Here is a 20932-nt window from a genome sequence, read left to right as displayed (position 1 = left end):
TGCAACACAGAGATCACAAGAGTCCCCACTGCACACTCACCAACAAGCCACGCTTGACCGGGTGGCAGATTTGCCATGAGTCGTGGGACATTGCTGGTTCGCATGATGTGGGCGTCATGTGCGGATCCAGGAAATCTTGCACACACATGGGAGATGATGTTGCTCGCCAGGCACACCACCTGCACGTTCAGCGAATGAAAGTGTTTCCGATTCCTGAACACTTGTTCGCGTGCCCGTGGTGGAATGAGCGCGATGTGCGTGCCATCAATTGAGCCCACAACGTGAGGTATGTGGCCCAGTGCATAGAAACCAGCTTTGACAGCTGGCAACTCTTCCGGACGTGGGAAATGTATGTACTCATCCTTGTACAGCATCATAGCTGTTAACACATCCCGAAGAACCGTGCTGAACATTGCCTGTGACATACCCCCGGCACCTCCAACTGTATACTGAAATGTGCCAGTAGCGAAGAAATGTAGTACCGCCATGACCTTTGCAGTGGGTGTAAACGAGCCAGGATACGTTCTACGTGGCTGCAGATGAGGAGCCAATTGAGCCACAAGCTCCAGCAACCGACGTCGATCCAGCCTGAATTTCCGAATCACCTCCTCGTCTACCATATCCTCCAGCTGAGTGTATGGGCGATGCACATTTGGAGCCCTCCTGTGTGGGAGAGAGATGTAACTTAGGTCAACGTACAAACGACGCATACGTGTACAACTCCATCACATGTGTACCTTACTGACATAACTCCAGTCGTCACCCTAATGTATCGTAGACACATCACAGACACTCATGCAACTGCATGCACACAAACGATAAGTTTACACACGCCATGTCATCAAGCACAAATGCCACCACCAATGATGATGTGCATACGGTAATGACATGCATGGTGACAGAACGTATAAATCACATACACGGAATGCATGTGTACCACCACCACTGTAGTCACCTCGACACAACAATAAACCGACAACAGATGCATGAATTGGCCACACAGCCGTGATGTACTGTGTAGTTGTGAAGATGTAACAACGTCTGTAGGGTCAAACCCGACGTCAACACGTACGAATGCACATCTGTTGGCCATTGTGTGCCGACCGATGTCCATTGTATGGACACACATGCTATATTGTATGACATATGACCTTTCACAATCACGCTCACATCCCTCATGACGCAACTGCACACAACACATCACGGTGCAGCGTCTGACAAGATCACATATTTGGCGCCGCCATGGCGGTGCTCAACTTCCGCTACTTCCCAAAGGCAGAATGCGGCCTGCGTCCCTCTTCCCATTGGCTGCATGTGCAGGGACCGTGACGGGCACACATCGGCAACCGCACGTGCAAGCTTCAGGCACGGATGCTTCAGTTGCAACAATGTACTATCACTGGCGCCTCCATGGCGGGGCACGTACACAGCGGGGGAGGTGCAGGCCTATACACCCTGCAGATGTACTCAATGGACATGCCAGTTCATGACCCCCCTTACAGTCACCTTGCATCATCCACCGTACACCGGCCGGAGCGGCCGGCCCATGAACAACCGCCGTGCCCGGCCATGAACACAACCGCCATGGCCGTGCCCGGCCATGAACAACCGCCGGTCCCGGCCATGAACACAACCGCCATGGCCGTGCCCGGCCATGAACAACCGCCGGTCCCGGCCATGGCGGTTGTGTTCATGGCCGGGCACGGCGGATGTTCATGGGCCGGCCGCTCCGGCCGGTGTACGGTGGATGATGCAAGGTGACTGTAAGGGGGGTCATGAACTGGCATGTCCATTGAGTACATCTGCAGGGTGTATAGGCCTGCACCTCCCCCGCTGTGTACGTGCCCCGCCATGGAGGCGCCAGTGATAGTACATTGTTGCAACTGAAGCATCCGTGCCTGAAGCTTGCACGTGCGGTTGCCGATGTGTGCCCGTCACGGTCCCTGCACATGCAGCCAATGGGAAGAGGGACGCTGGCCGCATACGGCCAATCGCAAGTAGCGGAAGCTGTGCACCGCAACAACAGGGCCAGTCATTGGCCCATTTCACGATCACGCTCCCAGGGCTGACCAATTGCTGGCGACGTATGCCACTGACACGTGCTGAGGGCCCTATATATGTGTCTTGGCCAACATGAAACTTCCTACCCTGGGGACCAGTGCTGCCTGTGACCATCACCTCGACCTGCTGCTGCTGCTGAGCTGACCACCGACTGCTGCCTGTGACCATCACCTCGACCTGCTGCTGCTGCTGAGCTGACCACCGACTGCTGCTCTAGTGCCATACTCCGTGATCTTGCCATGTCGAGAGGCAAAGAGATCCGGTCTCGACCCTTCACCGCCGCGGAGCTTGATGTCCTCGTGGACGGTGTACTCCGCAACTATGGACGCCTCTACGGCGCACCGGGACGGGTGGTAAGTGCAGTGTGGGACATGTTGGTGTGCATGAGGGGGCCAAATGATCAGGCCTATTTATATCTTAGCTGTGTAGTGTGGGCTAGACATATGTTCCTGATTCTGCATGGCTGCTGACAGTAACGTCTTGCCCCTATGTGTGTGACAGGCCACCTGTCCACTGACTTAAACCCTTTTGTCTCCCATCATGGTAGGTCAAGCTGCACCTTCGCAAGGACCTGTGGAGGACCATAGCACGGGAAGTACGGGCATTGGGGGTGTGCAACAGACGACATACACACTGCCACAAACGCTGGGACGACATTTCCAGGCTGAGCAAGAATGTAGCGGAAGTAACACTGGGCCTGATTCCAAGGACGCCCCGTCTGGCCCGACGCTCCATGACCCCTCTCATGCACCGTATCATTGCAGTGACGCATCCTGAACTGGCCGAACGTCTGAGTGCCGATCAACAGCAAACTAGCGGTGAGCATACTGTCTGTGTAGGAAACTTGTGAGTGCTATGCATGTATTGGTGCACAGACACACCATTGAGTTCCGTGTTGCGTATGTATGCCTGTGATGGCATTTTGGTCCCATTGGGTGGTACTCATTTGACATCCAGGTCCGCCATGTTGACACGCCACTTGCTTAGTAGTTGAGTGTTAAAGCACATCCCCTAGTGGTCCATGTCCCCATGGCAGAAAATGTGAGGATGACTGGTAGGGGTGGGCCATGTGCAGGCTGAGGGCTCATGAACCTTTGTCTGCTATGTGATTTGGCTATCCTGTTCCTTCTGTACGTGAGTGTGCCCATGACTCACACATCTTTTCTGTGCATTTCAGCTTTGACAGAGGACACTCAGCCACAGACGGTGGAGAGTAGCCGAGGAAATGAGTCCGGCTCAGACTTCGCACACACGCAGACTGACACGGAGGAGGCCAGCGCCGGAGAGGGGGACAGGACCGTCCCTGAGGACTCGCATGTGGAGACACCATCGTCCTCCTCGTCGGACACTCTTGGTGAGCCTGCACTGTTGTCACAGACTGGGAGTGGGCACTCATCACCTTCTGTCGGAAGACAGCACACAGGGCCCACACTTCCGCCAACTGCACCATGTATTGTTCGTGGCCGAAGGAGTAGGGGGAGCAGAGTGGCGTTCGGTGCAGGCACCGCTGCCCCTGCCACGGTGAGCCAAAATGCACTGTGTGCTGAGGCCGTTGATCTGCTGCGACAGCTGTGTGTGGGTCAGACCAATATGACAAATGCTTTCCAGGATCATGATAGGAAGTTGGGGCAGGTGGTGGCATTCATGGAAGGGATGCATGGCGATCTTGCAGGTCTACACAGGACAGTGCAGTCATTGGCAAGCAGTGTGTCGTCTGCAATAGTACAGTCGAATGAACAGGGTGCTACTTCTGTTTCCCCATCTACACCGCTGGATGTCTCAGGGGGTAGTGATTATTCAGAGCAGGACTCAAATACAGGTTATTGCACTAGAAGCAGCGTCAGACAGCACGTCAGGGCACGCAGGGCACAGACCCCATCCCCTAGATCAGCTAAATCTGTTCACGTAGACGACGTCAGATGCACTGGAGTACACACACAGGATCCACAAGTGTTGTTGGGGGACATGCCTTCCGGAGCTACACAGGCATTCAACACGAAAGGTACTCCGAAGGCAAGGGATACTCACATGTCCATGGACTGTTCCTTGGACAAGGCCAGTCAGAAGACAAAGGCACCTACTGAGAGCAGGGAGACTCCCAAGAGCAGGCCCACAGCAGTGGATAGGAACACTCCCAAGGACAGTGAGAAGACTAAGGCACCTACTAAGAGCAGGGAGACTCCCAAGAGCAGGCCCACATCAGTGGATAGGAACACTCCCAAGGACAGTGAGAAGACTAAGGCACCTACTAAGAGCAGGGAGACTCCCAAGAGCAGGCCCACATCAGTGGATAGGAACACTCCCAAGGACAGTGAGAAGACTAAGGCACCTACTGAGAGCAGGGAGACCCCCAAGAGCAGGCCCACAGCAGTGGATAGGAACACTCCCAAGGACAGTGAGAAGACTAAGGCACCTACTGAGAGCAGGGAGACCCCCAAGAGCAGGCCCACAGCAGTGGATAGGAACACTCCCAAGGACAGTGAGAAGACTAAGGCACCTACTAAGAGCAGGGAGACTCCCAAGAGCAGGCCCACATCAGTGGATAGGAACACTCCCAAGGACAGTGAGAAGACTAAGGCACCTACTAAGAGCAGGGAGACTCCCAAGAGCAGGCCCACATCAGTGGATAGGAACACTCCCAAGGACAGTGAGAAGACTAAGGCACCTACTGAGAGCAGGGAGACCCCCAAGAGCAGGCCCACAGCAGTGGATAGGAACACTCCCAAGGACAGTGAGAAGACTAAGGCACCTACTGAGAGCAGGGAGACCCCCAAGAGCAGGCCCACAGCAGTGGATAGGAACACTCCCAAGGACAGTGAGAAGACTAAGGCACCTACTGAGAGCAGGGAGACCCCCAAGAGCAGGCCCACAGCAGTGGATAGGAACACTCCCAAGGACAGTGAGAAGACTAAGGCACCTACTAAGAGCAGGGAGACTCCCAAGAGCAGGCCCACATCAGTGGATAGGAACACTCCCAAGGACAGTGAGAAGACTAAGGCACCTACTGAGAGCAGGGAGACCCCCAAGAGCAGGCCCACAGCAGTGGATAGGAACACTCCCAAGGGCAGCGACACACACAGGGAGCAGGTGTCTGCTGGAGGCAGGTGCACCACAGACGACAAGTCTGCTGGCAGGAACAGGGCGGCGAGCAGGGCACAGGCTACATCCAGAGACAACACTCCACCTAAGGATAAGGCACATCCTACGGACAAGGCATCTAGCATGGACAATGGCGCAATCAAGGACAGGCATACTTCACCCCTGGCTGCACTGAGGCTGATGTTTTCTACTAAACGCCAAACTGATGTCTCCGCGGCGGAGTCCCCCCATACCTCCACTCCCATCCAGGCCAGTCAGAAGCAGAGGAGGGTGTCCCCTGTTGTTGCATCCCCCATTACACATCATTCCGAGTCCAGGCGGCAGGCACAGAGCAAACGACAAGCAGGCTCCAGCACGTCCCCCGAAACCAGATCCCCGGCAGCAGTTGCTCCACCTATACTGGGTGGTGATTCTTTGGAGTCCCCACCACTTGGCAGTCCTGTCCTGTCCAGGGTGCACTCACACCTCCCTAAGAAACGCAGACACACACCATTGACACCTGCAAACCCCGATTTGGCTCTAGGTGAGCTATCCCCAGCTCCCAGGCCCACCCTGCCTCCTGGCCCATACAGCCCTGTGGCTCATCATTTCAGTTGTCCCAGTGGCGCCGGTGCAGTTGACTCTCATGTATCAGATGGTGGCACAGTGTCAGTTGTGCCCTCTCCTGTTGCAGGTCCTGGCAGTGTATCTGGGTCTATGGCTCACGTGTCAGTTAGAAGATCTGTGGCTGTGTTGCACACTCCTGTTTCTGGTGCTGGCAGTCTGTCTGGGTCAGTGGCTCACGTGTCAGTGACTACATCTGTGGCTGTGTCTCACACTCCTGTTGCTGGTGCTGCCAGTGTGTCTGGGTCCGTGGCCCATGTGTGTGTCACTCGGGCTGTGGCTGTGTCTCACACTCCTGTTGCTGGTGCTGCCAGTGTGTCTGGGTCCGTGGCCCATGTGTGTGTCACTCGGGCTGTGGCTGTGTCTCACACTCCTGTTGCTGGTGCTGCCAGTGTGTCTGGGTCCGTGGCCCATGTGTGTGTCACTCGGGCTGTGGCTGTGTCTCACACTCCTGTTGCTGGTGCTGCCAGTGTGTCTGGGTCCGTGGCCCATGTGTGTGTCACTCGGGCTGTGGCTGTGTCTCACACTCCTGTTGCTGGTGCTGCCAGTGTGTCCGAGGCAGGTAGTTCACGCAGTCCCCCCTGATTCTGTGATGTGACGTGCTGTACACTTCACTCAAATGTTAATTCACATGGTGTGTCCATTGAGAACTGCGTGGCACTCTTGTGGTCCCTGTGACGGGTTGGTAGGGACACGTAGTTGTGCTGCCTCTGATGTACCTGCTCTGTAATGCACAATGCCCTGTTGATGCTCTGATACTGCATACTGGCCTCTCGTTACCTGCCTCTGATGTACCTGCTCTGTAATGCACAATGCCCTGTTGATGCTCTGATACTGCATGCTGCCCTCTCGTTACCTGCCTCTGATGTACCTGCTCTGTTGGCCACACTGCCCTGTTGCTGTTCTGATACTGCATTCTGCCCTCTCATGTGCTGCCAGTGATGTGACTGTTCTGTGCAATGGACTGTTGATGCACTTGGCCCCTCTCACGTGCTGCCTCTGATGGAGCTGTTCTGTGCAATGGACTGTTGATGCACTTGGCCCCTCTCACGTGCTGCCTCTGATGGAGCTGTTCTGTGCAATGGACTGTTGATGCACTTGGCCCCTCTCACGTGCTGCCTCTGATGGAGCTGTTCTGTGCAATGGACTGTTGATGCACTTAGCCCCTCTCACGTGCTGCCTCTGATGTACCTGCTCTGTTGGCCACACTGCCCTGTTGCTGTTCTGATACTGCATTCTGCCCTCTCATGTGCTGCCAGTGATGTGACTGTTCTGTGCAATGGACTGTTGATGCACTTGGCCCCTCTCACGTGCTGCCTCTGATGGAGCTGTTCTGTGCAATGGACTGTTGATGCACTTGGCCCCTCTCACGTGCTGCCTCTGATGGAGCTGTTCTGTGCAATGGACTGTTGATGCACTTGGCCCCTCTCACGTGCTGCCTCTGATGGAGCTGTTCTGTGCAATGGACTGTTGATGCACTTGGCCCCTCTCACGTGCTGCCTCTGATGTACCTGCTCTGTACTCTACAATGCCCTGTTGATGCTCTGATACTGCATACTGGCCTCTCGTTACCTGCCTCTGATGTACCTGCTCTGTAATGCACAATGCCCTGTTGATGCTCTGATACTGCATACTGGCCTCTCGTTACCTGCCTCTGATGTACCTGCTCTGTAATGCACAATGCCCTGTTGATGCTCTGATACTGGCCTCTCGTTACCTGCCTCTGATGTACCTGCTCTGTAATGCACAATGCCCTGTTGATGCTCTGATACTGCATACTGGCCTCTCGTTACCTGCCTCTGATGTACCTGCTCTGTAATGCACAATGCCCTGTTGATGCTCTGATACTGCATACTGGCCTCTCGTTACCTGCCTCTGATGTACCTGCTCTGTAATGCACAATGCCCTGTTGATGCTCTGATACTGGCCTCTCGTTACCTGCCTCTGATGTACCTGCTCTGTAATGCACAATGCCCTGTTGATGCTCTGATACTGCATACTGGCCTCTCGTTACCTGCCTCTGATGTACCTGCTCTGTAATGCACAATGCCCTGTTGATGCTCTGATACTGGCCTCTCGTTACCTGCCTCTGATGTACCTGCTCTGTAATGCACAATGCCCTGTTGATGCTCTGATACTGCATACTGGCCTCTCGTTACCTGCCTCTGATGTACCTGCTCTGTAATGCACAATGCCCTGTTGATGCTCTGATACTGCATACTGGCCTCTCGTTACCTGCCTCTGATGTACCTGCTCTGTAATGCACAATGCCCTGTTGATGCTCTGATACTGGCCTCTCGTTACCTGCCTCTGATGTACCTGCTCTGTAATGCACAATGCCCTGTTGATGCTCTGATACTGCATACTGGCCTCTCGTTACCTGCCTCTGATGTACCTGCTCTGTAATGCACAATGCCCTGTTGATGCTCTGATACTGCATACTGGCCTCTCGTTACCTGCCTCTGATGTACCTGCTCTGTAATGCACAATGCCCTGTTGATGCTCTGATACTGGCCTCTCGTTACCTGCCTCTGATGTACCTGCTCTGTAATGCACAATGCCCTGTTGATGCTCTGATACTGCATACTGGCCTCTCGTTACCTGCCTCTGATGTACCTGCTCTGTAATGCACAATGCCCTGTTGATGCTCTGATACTGCATACTGCCCTCTCGTTACCTGCTATGTTGTACCTGCTCTGGTGCCCACTTTGCCCATGTTCACGCATACACTGTGATTTGACCCCTATTATTTGACAATAAAGGTAGTCTATCAAGTCTCGTGGTCTGTCGTTGTCATTCCTGCTTGCGTCCTGCTAATGTGTATTCGTATATGCTTCTCATCAGTGGTTTCGGTAACATGACACTCCCCCTCCCTACGTCACGTCCCTTGCTGGTATTCCCCTCCAGACAGCCAATGGTTTGTACCTTACCTGCGTCGTCGTCCATAGTAGGCCATGACTAGGACGTGGTGGATCGCGAAGAGCATCGGGAAAGCGTGTAGCGCCGGGTCCATGGTGGTGGTCAGCTTGCGGTGGGTATCTCGGCTGTGTCACCTATGTTCGCTGTGGGGATTCCGCCGTGTTAAGACAGGTTGTTTTTCCGCAGCGGTTTTATGTGTGTTTTCCGCCATCTTGATTTGGGGGACGGTCTTCGACGTCAGTGCGTACGGCGGAGCGTTTGGATGTGTTCCGTCCGCCGCGTGGTCGTGTGTAGTTGGCCGGCGGAGCGTGTTTTTCCGTCGCGGACGGAAATTTGACACGTTTTCCTATCCTGATATGGCGGACGGAGTATCCGCGGCAGGCGGACACGGAAAAGGCTTTTTCCGCCTACTCCAGGGCCGCGGTGGCTCTTCCGTCCGCCATCCTGATCGACCCCTATATATGGTCTATAACCTATGGTTTTTTCAGTGAATTTCATTGGTTTTTTAAAAGCTAATATCTATATCTGTAAAATATATTCTTTATTACGTGACGTATCACGTAGCCACGTGAGACGCCTCATGACACGTCGCATAACCGTGACGTATCGGCTCTGCAGCGCAAACAAAACCCGTAACGTAAGCGCGCCGGAGCACGCTTACAGATATATATATCTTTTTTAACCTTAATTAGACAAAATCCACACGTGCACATATCTTGAGGCCTTGCAAAGGCACATCAAACAAACAGTCCCTACAATTTTTCAAAGTTTTCTTGATAATCTATTCCATTTTTTTTTTTTTACTGTTTCTCTTGCTATGCTTACCGGGACGCTACCCGGTACGCGAACCGGACGCTCCAAAAACACAAGATGGCGGACTCCCATTACGCTGCCGGTTAGCTGCCCGGTTCGCGTACCGGGAAGCGCCACTACCGCGAAAAATCGCAATTTTTTTTTTTTTTGCCCCGCGGGGGACTTTAATATCCCCCTCATCAATCCTAGGGGGTCAGGAGGGGTTTACCTTGCCCCCTTTCCTTCATTTCCCCCTTCGTTTTTCACCACATCTTGTCTCTCGAACCTACCGAGAAACAAGATGGCGGCCGCTCCGGACTGTTTACAATGTTGACAGCTACGCTGCCGGTTAGCTGCCCGGTTAGCTTCCCGGTGAGCTGCCCGGTTCGCGTACCGGGACGCGCCTCTACTGCGAAATTTTTTATTTTTTTATTTTTCCCCCCGCTGGGCACTTTAATATCCCCCTCATCAATCCTAGGGGGGTCAGGAGGGGTCTACCTTGCCCCCTTTCCTTCATTCCCCCCTTCGTTTTTCACCACATCTTGTCGTTTGGCGTTTGTGGACGGAATTGGCTGAAATTTTCAGGAAAATGGAACATTTTGTTTCTGAGCAGCAACTGAAAATTTGGGGGGGGTTTGTCAAGGGGGGGCTGAGAAAAAAGGGGGGTCCCAAAACGTGTTTTTCCCATGTTAATTTCCATAGGGCGGTTGGCCTCACTTTTAGCCCGAACGGCTGAATGGATTTCCACGAAACGTGGCAAAATTGTAGATATTGTTTGCCCGATGTGCCTTTGCTAGGTCTCAAGATATGTGCTCCTGTGAATTTTGAGTAAATTAGGTTTAAAAAAAGATATATATCTAGAGCCGCGCCCCGGTGCGCGTACCTGGGAGCGCTCTGGGCGCGCCACGCGACTTGCGCACGGCAAGCTGATTGGTTCTCAGGTGTCTGTAAACATTCGAAACAGTCCGCTGCGGCCGCCATCTTGTGTCTCGGTAGGATTGAGACACAAGAGGTGGCAAAAATCAAAGGGGGAAATGAGCAAAAGGGGGCAGGGTACACCCCCTGACCCCCTAGTTTTGATGTGGGGGCCATAAAAGGGTCCCACGGGTAAAAAAAAAAAAATTAAAAAAATTCGATTTTCGCGGGGGGAGCGCCAGGTACGCGCACCGGGGAGCGTACGGGGGAGCGTACCATGGAGATAAAAAATGACACTTTTAAAAAAAAAAAAAAAGCATTTTTTTATAAATTGGAGGTAGTTCTGAAAATACCTTTTTTTTTTTTTTGTTGTTTTATATTTTTTTAGACTTTTTAAAACGATTTTATATTTTTTTGGATTTTTGTCAGGGGAAAAACAAAAACAGGGATTCCAAAACTGCTCAACAGGAGCAAACAAATTTGAACATTTAGGGACTGGCAGGGCAGCGGTGTTGCTGTTTCTTTATGGCAATGAGTTCAACACTCTGCTCCCCATAGCAGAGCAGTTCGTCACACTCCGTGCACAGAAATTTGATGCCTGCAAACACCGGCTGAATGTTAGGGACCATTCTTCCACGGGGTGGTCCCGAAGGTGTTGCTCCACCAGTGGAGGTGCTGCCGCCATCTGTGGGTAAATTCCGTGCCAGCTCTCTGACACTCTCCCTGGCAAAGTTGTTAGGGTGTCTTCTTTTCACATGCCTGATTAAATTAGCATTTCCAAAACTATATTTTTTCAGAGGATTGCCTCTGGATAAAGTACTACCACATATTTTGCAGGTTACTTTTGGAGCGTTGACTTTTTTTTGTCCTTCAGGGATGTCATAGAATTTCCAGATGAAATGGGTTTTTTTCTTCTGCTGAGGAGGGTCCTCATCTAAAAATCCGTCGGAATCACTGCTGGATGACTCTCTTGCAGCCATTGCTGTAGATCAGAAAAGTAGGAGATGAACACAGTACACAGAACAGCTCTTGCTCTCTCCAAGTACAAAGCAATAGTGAGAGAAATGGGTGGGTTTCACACAATTTGGAAAAAAAAAAGTTATGAACCAATGAAAAGTGTTATTTTAAAGTCACATGGTTTGACGCGCTTACACTACGCGCCCCGGGGCACGTCCCGGGGCATGTTTCGTAAGCGCATCAGGGCGTTTACGTTGCGCGATCGTATGCGCTTCCGGGTGCGCTTACGCGGTGCGTCATAAGACGCATCTCGCGGCTACGCGATACGCGCTTATGACGCAAGGCGTGGCGGCTACGCAATACGTCACGATGTTGTTTTCGTTCGCGGCAATAGCGCTATCGGGACGCTCATCAGTACGCGCCCCGGGGCGCGCCGCAAGATTGCGCTTACCCGTGCGTTCACTGGTCCGCGCCCCGGGAGCGCACCAAAAAGAATAAAAAAAAAAAATGACATAATTATGCAATATAAAATTCGATTTAAAATTTATTATTTTTAAAAACTATAAAAATTTGCTATTAAAAAACCTATGAAATTCACTGAAAAAACCATAGGTTATAGACCATATATAGTTAGGAATTAGCATTTACAAAACCTTGAAAATTCACTGAAAAAACCATAGGTTATAGACCATATATAGTTGCACTAACTATATATCGCGCACCCGCAATCCACTGCTGATGATGTCACATATTACATCATTCATGACATGGTCAGTGACATCACTGATGACATCTCAAATGACATCACTGATGACATCACTGATGACATCTCATTTGACATTACTGATCACATCACTGATAACATCATTCATGTGATGATACGATGAACCTCTTCAGACTCTAATATAACCTTAGATACACTCAGTGTAAACAGACACTCACAGACTGTCACTCATCCATGGAGTTACTCACACACCTAGTCAGTCATGCAAAGAATCAATCACACCTCCATTTCATCAACTATATAGTTATACACACCTTACTTATTGAAACATATAATAACACATATTTACTCTGTTATACAATCCCTGATACAAGTTCACAATGATCCATACAGCCACTCACACATTCACTGGCTCTTATGCACAGTTATTTATATATGTCAACTCTCACATGTACTGTGTTTTACATATGTACTTACTTTGACATGTAGCACTGAGATATCCATTCACTCACCAATACACTCATGCACACAGTCAACCGCCCATACAGCTGTTTCCACATGCACTTTTGCACCCATACATCTAGTGAATCAACTGCTCACACATCTATGCACAGAGTCATACACCTCCCAGACACCCACACACACACTCAGTCTCCCATACAAATACTTGGGCAACCAATCAATAACCCATATAGTTAGTCATATAGCTAATGATCAACACATGCATCAGATTACAGAACAACAGACACAATGATGCACAATTTAAAACAGTTTACTCACTAACCCATGCACTCAGTGAGACACATTTAATCACTCACTTATACAGTCAGTCATGCACCTACTAAATCCTTCATCCAGACACTTATACATCCACTCATTCTTCAATATGTAAGACATATTTTAACTTTACAGAAACATACAGTCACTGGATGTTGTCATCAGTGATGTCATCAGTGATGTCATTTGAGATGTCATCAGTGATGTCATCAGTGATGTCACTGACCATGTCATGAATGATGTAATATGTGACATCATCAGCAGTGGATTGCGGGTGCGCGATATATAGTTAGTGCAACTAACTATATATGGAATTTCAATGGTTTTGTGTGAGTAAAATAAGGTTTTGTAAATGCTAATTCCTAACTATATATGGTCTATAACCTATGGTTTTTTCAGTGAATATATATATATATATATATATATATATATATATATATATATATTACCTACTGGTGGTCGCCAGGTATATATAGTTAGGATTTTTTCTCTATGGGATTTTTGAAAATTCTATGTCTAATAACTTTGGCGTTTGTGGACGGAATTGGCTGAAATTTTCAGAAAAATGGAACATTTTGTTTCTGAGCAGCCCCATAAAATGTGGGGGGGGTTCGTCAGGGGGGGGCCAAGAAAAAAGGGGGGTCCCAAAACGCGTTTTTCCCATGTTAATTTCCATAGGGCGGTTGGCCTCACTTTTAGCCCGAACGGCTGAATGGATTTGCACGAAACTTGGCAAAATTGTAGGGACTGGTAGCCCGATGTGCCTTTGCTAGGTCTCAATATATGTGCTCCAGTGGATTTTGAGAAATTAACGTTCAAAAAAATATATATATCTGTGACAGCGTCCCGGGTAGCGCTCCGTTTCGCGTACTTTTCGCGTTACGGAGCTTTGCGAAGCGAAGCTGATTGGCTCTCCGGTGTCTGTAAACATTCCAAACAGTCCGTAGCGGCCGCCATCTTGTCTCTCGGTAGGATCGAGAGACAAGAGGAGGCCAAAGCGAAGGGGCAAATGACCATAAGGGGGCATAGTAGATCCTCCCTGACCCCCTAGGTTTGATGTGGAGGTTTTAAAAGGGCCCCGCGGGGCAAAAAAAAAAAAACATCAAACGGCTGAATGGATTTGCATGAAACTTGGCAAAATTGTAGGGACCGGTAGCCCGATGTGCCTTTGCTGGGTCTCAATATATGTGCTCCAGTGGATTTTGAGAAATTAACGTTTAAAAAAAGATATATATCTGTGACAGCGTCCCGGGTAGCGCTCCGTTTCGCGTACTTTTCGCGTTACGGAGCTTTGCGAAGCGAAGCTGATTGGCTCTCCGGTGTCTGTAAACATTCCAAACAGTACGGAGCGGCCGCCATCTTGTCTCTTGGTAGGATCGAGAGACAAGAGGAGGCCAAAGCGAAGGGGCAAATGATCATAAGGGGGCATAGTAGATCCTCCCTGACCCCCTAGGTTTGATGTGGAGGCTTTAAAAGGGCTCCGCGGGGCAAAAAAAAAAAAAAAAAAACGTTTTTTTTTCGTGGGGTGCGCCCGGTTCGCGTAACGGGAAGCGGACTGGGCAGCGTACTACAAGGAAACAAGAATGATTGACTTTTAACTTATTGTATGTTTATAGACTTTTTTTTTTCTTTTTTTTCTGCTGAGTGACGTCTCGGCCTATCTCCACGGGATGCAGTCCCTACCATCTCGGCGTTTAAGCCGAGGGGGACCGGTAGTGTGGGAGAGATAACGTCTGTTAATGTTTGATTCGAAGGAAATCAGGAAGTGTTGATAAACATTGTCTGCGCCATCTTGCCTTTTTTCAAATGCCACACTTTTGTTGTGCACGGCAGCCATTTTAGATGCCTTGACCAGACCCACTCTCTGCACGCTGTCGATCCTTAGCATGGCTCCCCACCCTCGCAAGCATCTCCCCCAGGCACTGGTCACCCCCGCTCTCTGTCTTATGCATGGGCAATAAACCTCCCCCCATCTGCGCTGCTCTTCCCTGAGAATCACACCCTGTGCCCGCCCGACACCTCCCTTTCGCCCTATTCACTACCGCACCCTCTGAAACTCCTCTTCCTCTGTGTCCGATTGTCCAGGCCGGTCCCAGGCTATCACCTAGCCCTGCAGATGTAGTTTATGGCCCCAGCTGTAAAGAATCACCCCTCTTCAAAGGAGTTACAGTAGATCAAGGCCCCCACCCGATGAGATCCGTCACACCACACGCGTTCCTACTATCTGAAAACCATCCTGTATTGTGATTGGGGAGGGGACCGAGCCTGAAGCGGAAGATTCGAGGGATGCCTCTTTGTACATCAAAGTTTTTACAATTATGTGTCACATTAAAAATATATAGCACTCCAACAAAGTAGTAGGATTATAAAACTTTAATAACTTATAAATATATACAACGCAACAAAAACAGTAAAAACATTTAAACATTTTTAGGAAAAAAGAAGCAACAATGGTCAGTAGCTGTGTTTTGTGCGAATAGTCCCAAGGCAACACAACGTGCTGAGTTCTGGACGGCACCCAGGTGATGTTGCCTGGGTGCCGCACTGGTTTTGGGTATCCTACAATGCAGCTCCCAAAAACGGCGTGGGGCTTCCCGGGGGGTGGCCTCGTCAGTAGCGGTCTGTTGTGCGAATAGTCCCAAGGCAGCAGAACGCGCTGAGATGTGGATGGCACCCAGGTGATGTCCAGTAAGTTGCCGCACTGGTTTTGGTATCCTACAATGCTGCTCCGAATAACGGCGTGGGGCGCCCCGGGTGGGGGGGGGGGGAGGCGGCGTGAACGGGCCTCCCCAGGTGGAGGCTCATCTGCTGTAGTGGGGCACCCCTTTACCGTTTCAGTTGCCATTCCGCCCGCTTTTGGTACACTGTGCCAAAATCCGCCATTCAGCGGAGTTGCGCCCACTCTTGCGGTGCAGCGATAGGCGGCTGCCACAGGACTCTCAAAATGGCGGCAGGCTCTTTCCTTTTTGGGCCTGGTCCACTGAAATGGCCCTGGGACACCTTGGAAATCGGACGCTTGTCTGCTAGGTCTTGGACCCCATTCTCGAAAGCGTCCCCTCAGCCTTGAAGATTCTACAAAAGTCTTGGGGGCCCCCGACTCCTGCAGGCTTCCGGTGGGGAGTGGCTGCCATGATTGCTCGCGGAATGACCACGACGGAGCCACGAGATGGTGGTGCTTTCATGCTGACGCCAGCTTCAGTCTGAAACATCCAGAAACAAGGTGGGGCTTTCATCGTTTGGGAAAAAAAAAAGTTTTCATCCAATGAAAAGTGTTATTTTTAGGTCATATGATCAAGCCTTCCATCATTAGGAAACCAAAAGTAAAATGAACCAATGAAAAGTTTTATAAACAAGTCACATGACCTGTTATGCGGCATAGGGTATAAAAAGCGTAGAAAATCCGTTGGCACGTGAGGCGGCGTCAGTAGCGGACCGATGTGCGAATAGGCCGAAGGCAGCACAACGCGCCAAGATCCGGATGGCACCGAGGTGGTGTCCACCAAGTTGCCGCACTGGTGTGGCCATCCTACAATGCTGCGCCGAAAGTCGGCGTGGGGTGCCCCGTTGGCCTGTGAGGCGGCGTCAGTAGCGGACCGATGTGCGAATAGGCCGAAGGCAGCACAACGCGCCAAGATCCGGATGGCACCGAGGTGGGGTCCAGCAAGTTGCCGCACTGGTGTGGCCATCCTACAATGCTGCGCCGAAAGTCGGCGTGGGGCGCCCCGTTGGCCTGTGAGTTCGCGTCAGTAGCGGACCGATGTGCGAATAGGCCGAAGGCAGCACAACGCGCCAAGATCCGGATGGCACCGAGGTGGGGTCCAGCAAGTTGCCGCACTGGTGTGGCAATCCTACAATGCTGCGCCGAAAGTCGGCGTGGGGCGCCCCGTTGGCCTGTGAGGCGGCGTCAGTAGCGGACCGATGTGCGAATAGGCCGAAGGCAGCACAACGCGCCAAGATCCGGATGGCACCGAGGTGGGGTCCAGCAAGTTGCCGCACTGGTGTGGCCATCCTACAATGCTGCACCGAAAGTCGGCGTGGTGTGCCCGAAGGGGGGGGGGAGGCGGCGTGAACGGGCCTCCCCAGGTGGAGGCTCGTCTGCTGTAGTGGGGCGCCCCTTTACCGTTTCAGTTGCCATTCAGCTGAGTTTTGGCCGCTCTTGATGCTACAGCGACAGGCGGCTGCAACAGGACTCTCAAAATGGCGGCCTGTTCTTTGGATTTGGGCCTGGTCCACTAAAATGGCCCTGGGACACCTTAGAACTCAGACGCTCGAATTTGTTTTCCTTTTCTCTACATGCAAAAAAGGTAAATGCCCGGTACGTTACCTGCCTCATCTGCCACGATGTACTCTCCAGAGGAACCGAAAAAATATATAGTTATGGTAATTATACCATGCATCGTCATATGGAGAGGTGGCACCGATTAATTATAGTGCTGCACAAAAGAGAGATTTGGAGGAGAACCCCCGACCTGCCAGTACATTCACCAAAGAAGTGGCACTGACAGCATCAGAGGCAAGGGAAACGGTCCCAAATATTTAGAAGAACTTTGGAAAGATTAAAATGACATGTTTAGATTGTGGCAAATTAATTTCATGTGGACAGATGAGTGTTACTCTAATAAATACAGCATATGAACATCATCATAGTCGATGGTTGGTGGAGACATTTTGACTATATCCTGGACCTGCCCGTCCTTGCCCAAAATGGCGCCGGAATAAATGGGACTCGTAACTCCTTGTTGTATACTGGTTGCACAACCTTGATATCACGAGATACGTATGCAGTTTTGAAGCACATGGCGGGCGGGGACGAGAATTGATTGAATATTTCGACATCCCTATTGATATTAAGTTCTGATGTGTTATTGATTACTGTACTATTGAAAGTTCGAATTAACGTCACCCATGGTACTTGCCCGCAAATGTATATCTAGATAATTTTATTGTAACTGGCCCTGTCGTATTTTAATTATAAAATGTACGTCCACCGATTCCGCAACTGTTAGACACCTTAGTTCTTGCAACCTAATGGCCCGCCCGTTACGTTCCTCTACAGTGTAAATGTCTACTCATCATATACGATTACAGTTTGCTCCGTGGCCGGCCCACGTGGTTATAGGCCCGTATTTGTATAGTGACATTTTCACAATAAAGGTTTTTAAAAGAAAACATGGTAGTAGTATTTACATTGGTAAAGTTTTTAATAATAGTCACTGTTTTAGAATCAGTAAAAGGCAAGTGAAATAAAGCAGTCCAATTACATGAAGGGTAAAAGGTATAATACGCAGGAACACAGTAAAGATAAATGGTCAAGGGCTGTTGTGTTTTCTACTCCTGCAACATAAAGTGATCGATAAGAATCTGATATTCAGGCGTATCGGCGACTAAGACAGCAGGCCGAGCCTCTTTTGCTCAACGGCTCCGTCATGGGACGAAGAAACGCCCTTTTTCTCGAAAAAGGAATATATTTTACTTGCAGAACAGTTGTAAATTTTCCGGGAAAGTACATTAGCCTGGAACATTATAACATATGTTTAAGAAAATTTTTTTTTCGAAAGTAATAAAAAGCGTAATTTTTAGGTCATATGACCAAGCCTTTCATCATTAGAATAAGAAAAGTAAATGAACCAGTGAAAAGTTTTATTAACAAGTCACATGACCTGTTATGCTTACGTTACGCGCTGCGCGCCGCGCCCCGGATCGCTGCTGGGAAGCTGCGCTTCGCGCACCGGAGCACTTCCGGATGCGCTAACGCGGCGCGTCATATGACGCATTACGCGACAACGCAGGTCCAGAATATAGTCAAAATGTCTCCACCAACCAGCGGTTGGAACACAACCCCTTTCAGCAGGCTAAATAGTTCTGTTAAATGACAACAGAAGGGACAGGCAACAAGAACCATCAGTCAAAGAGGGGAGGGCAAGTTCTTCTCTACCGGGTCACGTTGGGGCGCTACCGGAACTGATCGAATTGGTAGTCTACAGTGTTTCTGGATGTTTCAGACTGAAGCTGGCGTCAGCAGGAGAGCACCACCATCTCGTAGCTCCGTCGTGGCCATTCCACGAGCAATCATGGCAGCCGCTCCCCACCAGAAGCCTGCGGGAGTCGGGGGCCCCCAAGACTTTTGTAGAATCTTCAAGGCTGAGGGGACGCTTTCGAGAATGGAGCCCAAGCCCTAGCAGACAAGCGTCCGAGTTCCAAGGTGTCGCAGGGCCATTTTAGTGGACCACGCCCAAATCTGAAGAGCCGGCCGCCATTTTGAGAGTCCTGTGGCAGCCGCCTATCGCTGCACCGCAAGAGCGGGAGCAACTCAACTACATGGTGTGCGAGACGCTGTAGTCGAAAGAGCGGGCGGTAAACAGCTGAATAGCGGAAGAGGCACAGTGTAGCAAAAGCGGGCGGAATGTCAACTGAAACGGTAAAGGGGCGCCCCACTACAGCGTGTCTTTAGGTGAAACGGATTGTGGGACAAGGTCAAGAATGGAAGAGTCACCAAAAGGCAAAAAGATCCGCTTGACCCTGGGAGCCGGCCACCTATGTCGGGGGCGATCTCAGGCCACACCAGGGCAACACGACTTGGGGAGGGGGCCGGAGCCAAGCGCCCCCTCCGAGTCCGCGCCATCACACCGTCCCTCGGGGGCCTCCGTCAAGCGGTTCAGGGTGGCACCGCATCACATTGTTTTAAAATGCAGTCACGTCCTCAAACAGCCCCCACTTACATTGAGAATAGTGAAGCTGTAGCAAGTGCAAATAAGCTTCAGACAGTGTTACAAGCACTCCTCAAAACTTTGAACTATCAGAGTGCATGAGTTTCATGCTCGATCGATTGAGTTTGCCGGATCGGGCACCAAAAAGTATAAAATAGTTATGTAAATAGTTATTTAATAAAATGTTTTACCCTGTTACTTTGCTGGTGTGTTGTATATATTTGTAATATTTGCATAGAGTTTATCGTTATTTTGGGCGGGGTGGGTGGCGGAGCCGAGCTGTCTTGCAGCCATCATGGTGTGGAGCTCAGTTCATCTCACTAGTTTCGTATTTCTCATGAGGGGTTGTTCCTAATGTTTCTATTTTAGCGAGGTCAAAAAGAGATCCCATTAGTGGCCTACTGATTTTGCTCGATTCCTTTTGTTTTTTTCCTCTATTTTTTACTATCTGCAAAGACTAAACAGAGTATTGCAACTCTGTGCTTGTTTGTAAATAGAGAATGAACCAAAGAGAACCAATTCTAAAACAGTAAATGCTTGGATAACAATCAATCAAATGGAGAGAGAAACAGGCACGACGGATTACAACGGGGGCAAAGGCCTGCGTTAACTACCCTTCACTATCTGCAAAGAGAGAGTACTCCTAATAGAAATGAGGGGGAGGGGGGGGCAGCATTCAAAGCAGATCAGTGTGCATAAACACGAAAATGTTTTTACTTACCATGTACTTGACATTCGACAGCGTAATTTGTGCTTGTCTTCTGTTTCCCCGTAATTTGGGCCTGTTTCTGTGACTTTGTATTTCTGTGCCACGCCTTCCCGTTTCCCGCCGCCCTCGCCGCTCTCCCTCCCCGCTTCCCGCCACCGCCAGTTACCCCGCCCCTTTCTCTTTTGTTCCCTCCCCGCTCCCGCCTCCCAGCTGCTCCGCCCACCCGCGCACTTGGCCTTATATGGCGACCGTGCGACACAGGTGAGTGTGACCCACTTGTGGGACACCCCCCGCGCCGCACGGCCACCAGCTGCTGCGTGTGCCCCTCTGCCCCGTTGTGCCTGACTGCCGAGCCGCCGGCCGCCTTGCGTCTCCCTGTGCGCTCGGCTCCAGCTGCTCTGCCGGAATCTGTGCTTGTTTTCTTTTCCCCCTAAGCGTTGCCTGTTTTTACCGTAATTTGTGCTTGTTTATTTTTCCCCGTTTAGTCTGTTTTTGCCGTAATTTGTGCTTGTTTATTTTTCCCCGTTTAGTCTGTTTTTGCCGTAATTTGTGCTTGTTTATTTTTCCCCGTTTAGTCTGTTTCTGCCGTAATTTGTGCTTGTTCTCTTCTCTTTCTCCCCGTTTTGCCTGTTTTTACCGTAATTTGTGCTTGTCTTCTGTTTCCCCGTA

This window comes from Lissotriton helveticus, chromosome 4_2, assembly GCF_964261635.1.
Source record: "Lissotriton helveticus chromosome 4_2, aLisHel1.1, whole genome shotgun sequence".
Lineage (NCBI taxonomy): Eukaryota > Metazoa > Chordata > Amphibia > Caudata > Salamandridae > Lissotriton > Lissotriton helveticus.
The sequence above is the reverse complement of the archived record's forward strand: the minus strand, read 5'-3'. Positions refer to the sequence as shown.